Source organism: Gavialis gangeticus, unplaced genomic scaffold (assembly GCF_001723915.1).
Source record: "Gavialis gangeticus isolate Ggan-Ray unplaced genomic scaffold, GavGan_comp1, whole genome shotgun sequence".
In the NCBI taxonomy this organism is placed as follows: Eukaryota; Metazoa; Chordata; order Crocodylia; family Gavialidae; genus Gavialis; species Gavialis gangeticus.
The window spans coordinates 16690249-16694797 of record NW_017729015.1 but is presented as its reverse complement, the minus strand read 5'-3'; the positions used below and the strand labels follow the sequence as shown (position 1 = coordinate 16694797).

The 4549-nt window shown below is 54.6% G+C and overlaps 2 protein-coding genes across 2 annotated transcripts in view; one reads left to right on the top strand and one right to left on the bottom strand.

Annotated features, from left to right (window-relative positions):
- NIPAL3 (NIPA like domain containing 3) overlaps positions 1-3483 on the bottom strand; it is a 35614-nt gene extending 32131 nt beyond the window's left edge. Inside the window, exon 1 of the mRNA XM_019512415.1 lies at positions 3469-3483. The gene's annotated coding sequence lies outside the window, so the exon portion shown is untranslated. The remainder of the gene's footprint in view (positions 1-3468) is intronic.
- Positions 3144-4549, top strand: part of STPG1 (sperm tail PG-rich repeat containing 1) — a 28890-nt gene continuing 27484 nt past the window's right edge. The window contains exon 1 of the mRNA XM_019512417.1: positions 3144-3327. The gene's annotated coding sequence lies outside the window, so the exon portion shown is untranslated. The remainder of the gene's footprint in view (positions 3328-4549) is intronic.

The following is a 4549-nucleotide window of genomic DNA, read 5'->3' as shown; positions in this document are numbered from 1 at the left end:
AACGGCCGGTCAGCAGAGGCTGGTCATCCTCTGGGCAGCTGAGCAGAAGCGGGCTCCTCACTCCTCGCAGGAAAGGGGTGCCTCACTCCAGACGAGGCATGGATTCACCCTCATTTCCAGTGAGTCAATCTCGTGGCAGTTTATACTTCCTGAGATGACATTTTAGACACTAGAAGAGATTTCAAAGGAAAAAGCAGGTAACTCAATGAATAAAAACCACATTTGCTCTGAAATTCTGGCCAAGGATACCAGGAAATCTCTGGGCTCATACATGATGCCCTGTGATCAAATTAATTTCCATATAGATGAAAGCTCAGTGGTTCAGTATTTTATCAGAGGACCCCCCACCCCACCCCCCTAGAAATGCACCAGGCACAGTTTATCCAGCCACACAAACCAGACTGGGTATGAACGGTGAACTGTCTCTAGGCTGACTTTCAGTACTAAGATTTTCCTGCTCGAGAGGCCTAACTGAAAAGCCTGCTGTTCTCCAAGCCCAGTTTTATCCTTCCCTAACATTTAGTGACCTTGTGTGATCGACCCAGAACAAACACCTAATCTCTACCGTCCTAGGGCAGCCAGCCTGCAGGAGAAGACTTGCAACGTGCCTTTCATTTATGCGACCCGAAGCGGAGGCTAAGGGGTAGGGAAAACATCTCTCCCGGCACAGACAAGCCTTCAATAAGCAACAGCTTTAACAACGTCAAGGCAGGATTCAGCGGAAATGGAAAAGAGTAACTGGATCGCAAAATATAAGTATATTAGGGACTCTCAGAAGAGCCTGAAGGACCAGAAGACCTTCATCCTGCACACACTTGCACACGCATGTGCATCTGCTTGCTAGAGACGGGAAGATCCTCTTTTCACAGGAGTGACACCTGCTCTGATCCTGCGCCTGTTTTCATCCCTGACAACACTCCCATTGACTTTGGTGTCAGCAGGATCGAGCCCTTACACCTGTAAGCGCCTTCGAGCAAGACGAAGCGATCCTTCTCAGAAAAGGAGGCGCAGGGTTAGGGACCAGATTCTCCGGGGGGCTCGGCACCCCTCAAAATCAGGGTCTAAATGAATGCGAGCCAGCCGCCCGCCTCAGCCTGCTCAAGCAAGCGCAGGGTTTCGGTTTCTTTTAAAAATTAAATCGCAACCCGGTTGCGAGAGGCATCCGCAGCTGGTCTCGCCGCCCAAGAAAGTTCTTTCATGTCACTTCCTGCCCGGGGCGGCCGCCCACTCTGAGCGCACGGACGAGGTGGGGGGGTCTGCGCAATTATATCCCGTGGCAAAATAATCCAAGCAAGACACGCAATACAAGCGCAGAGGAGCGGGAAGAAAAAAAAGGCAATTCATGAACTTCCTCCAGCCCTTGCAAAGTCATGTCAGTCGTTCGCCCGCTCCCACCTGCAAACTCACCCCCGTTCACCACCGGCTCGCCACGGACCCCGGCCACCTCCCTGCCCCCAGACACGCAGGTTTACCCCAGTCGCTTGTAATGTTTTTTCCAGCCCAACTTACGTCTCGGGGCCGGCTGCAGCGTTCTGTGTTTTGCTCTTTCCGAGGCCCTGCAATTTGAGCCTGCACCTGCCAGTCACCTGCCTGGGCACAGGGCGGGTGACAGTGACTGGCTGCTTGGTGGCTGCCGCAGCGCATTGGCTGGGCCGCCAAAGCTTGTTTGAAGTGCAAAGAGCCGAGGATGCGGAGAAGAGAAGCAGCTTTTTGTGGGGTGGCCTCTAGTGGCTGCAGTTTCGCACTGAGCAGAACCCGCCTCTGTGCCGTCCTGAGCAGGAACCGGCTTCTCTGCAGGCGCCCAAGCAAGTGCTGGGCCCATCCCCAAAAGCAGGCAGTCCTCTGATGGCCTGGGCCTGCGTGATGCTGAGCCCCTGCGCAAGCAGCAAAACCAGCGAGAGATGCCGGCCTCAGCACCGCTCCCATTGCAAACTCCTTTCGTGGGGCTGCTTTGGAGTTAGCCTCCAGTGCTGCTGAGCAGGCAAGGCTTCTGCTGGCAATGGCAATCATCGCTTTTCTAATTAAAAGTCCCCGAAGTGTTGTTATCTGATGGCTCTTCGTGTCAGACACTGCGTTGCAGGTTTTCACTGCCCGGGCCCCATTTTCAGCCAAGGTGAGGTCCCAGATGAGGAGGCAATTATTCATGAGGGGCACGTGACTATGGTCAAGGCGCTCCAGAGAAAGGAGGAGGTGCAGATTCGCCTATAAAAGCCCGGACAGAGATGAGGCCTGTGGGATCTCCACCCCTAAGCCTGAGAAGGCCTGCCGGCTCCCCAGAAGGACTTTCTGAGCGCCTGGCTGGAAAGAGACGCTCTGCCCTAGGGATGACATCAGACTCATGCATGGCTTTCTGTTGTCTTTTGGGCTTATTATAGGAAAGAACAGTAAATAAAGAGTAAAGAAGCCAGAGGCATGCCAGCCTCTGGCTTCTTTACTCTTCCTTCCATCCCGGAAGTGCACACACACCAACTGCAGATGCCTCCTCAGCCTGACGAAGGGCGTTTGTACCCAAAAGCTTGCAAAGAAGAATTTTCCCAACTATTTGAGTTGGTCTAACAAAAGATATCAGATTTACCCAAAGAACCTTGTCTGGTTTATTATATTGCATTTTCGATTAGGCTAAACTGTGCACATTGTCACTGTGCCATACTGGGCTGCGTCTTCGCGTAGGTGAAGTTTTCTGTTGCTCTTTGTGGCGTGCTTGGAGTCGCACATTGCTGTGCTCAATCAATGCTCCCTTCAGAAAACGGACTCTTCTCATCCGTTAATGCAGTGCCACTACCTAAAGTCCGCTATCGGAAAATGTGCCCCCCTTTGGATCCTGAACACTGGCTTATACGTATGGCAGTAGCAAGAAATCCCGAGCAAAATCAGGGGTGCACAGATATTTAATGGACACTAATGAGATTGCAAATCTAAACAGCCCAGGAGCTGGAGAGGGATGAAGGTGGCGTTTGCAATGCTGGGCGTGCACCACACGCCGGACACGGGAGCAAGCCGGCTCCCCCCGGCCCAGCACGGAGCACTGCTCACACCCCCTGCAGCCCCAGCTACCTTAAGACGCATGCGCAGACAAGACGGCCCCGCGCCACCTTAACCAGCAGCGAAGCCTAACCTGCTGGCATCCGTCCTACTTTCAAGCTGCGTTTCCGCCACCCGGTAACACAGAGCGACCCGCGATGGATTTGAATGCCCACCTGTGATTGGCCGAGGATAGAACGCGCCAAGATTCCGAGTCTTGTGACTGGAGGGCGGCGGGTTCTGCTGTTGCCCCGGCAACCGGATGTAAACTGTCTCCGCGTTCCATCCGGCGGGCGCGGGAGGCAGGTAGGCGGAGGGCGGGGCTGGGCTCTCCCGGGGCAGCGGCCGCCCCCCCGCAGCGAGGTCCCGCCTGCCCCGCAGGATCCCGAGGGGGGCTGCGCAAGAACCTCCTTTCTGGTCTCCATCTCCCGCCGCCCCGCTTCGCACCGGGCATCCCCATCCTCTCTCCGCAGGGACAGACGGGGGGTCCCAGGCACGTTACAGGAGCCCCCGCCTGCAGCCTTTGCTCACCCAAGTAGGATCTGGAAAATGGGGGTCAGGAGGTCACATCCAGCCCAGCCCCCTGCTCCAAGCAGGACCAGCCCCAACTCCATCATCCCAGCCGAGGCTTTGTCAACCGGGGGCTTAAAAACCTCCAAGGATGGGGAGTCCCCCACCTCTCAGGAAGCCTGTTCCAGTGCTTCACTTTTCTAGTGAGAAAGTTCTTCCTAATCTCCAACCTCAACTTCCCTTGCTGCAGCCTGAGCCCACTGCTCCTTGTGCTGTTGTCTGCCCCCACCGAGAACAGCCCAGCGCCATCCTCTTTGCAGCCCCCCTGCAGGGAGCTGAAGGCTCCTATCAAATCCCCTCTCCGTCTTCTCTTCTCCAGACCAAATAACCCCGGCTCCCTCAGCTTCCTCTCACAAGTCACGTGCCCCAATCCCCGAACCATTTTTGATGCCCTCTCCAACTTGTCCACATCCTTGCTGTAGTGGGGGCCCCCGAACCATAACATGCCCAGAAAATTAATATGATCCACTGGTGTGATGCTACAGTCAGCAGAGCAAACAGTATGCTGGCGTGCATCAGCCGATGCATCTCAGGCAAAACAAGGGAGTTATTCTCCCGCTTGACTCGGCATTGGAGAGGCTGCAGCTGGAGTACTGTGTCCGGTTCTGGGCGCTGCACTTCAAGAAGGACATGGAGAAGGTCGAGAGAATCCAGAGAAGAGCCATTCGCATAATTAGAGGCCTGAAGAGCAAGCCATACGAGGAAAGGCTGACAGATATGGGACTGTTCAGCCTAGAAAAGAGAAGACTTTATGGGGATTTGGTGGCATCTTACAAATATATCAGGGGCTACATGAACAACTATGCACCAGTGCATCCCGGGGCAAACCGGGATCAACGGTCCTAAATTCCTAGGAAATTTCAGACTGGGTCTAAGGAAAAACTTCTTCCCATTTGTGTGACCAGACTCTGGAACAGACTGCAGGCGCGTACCTTGGAGATCTTCAAAAGGAGACTGG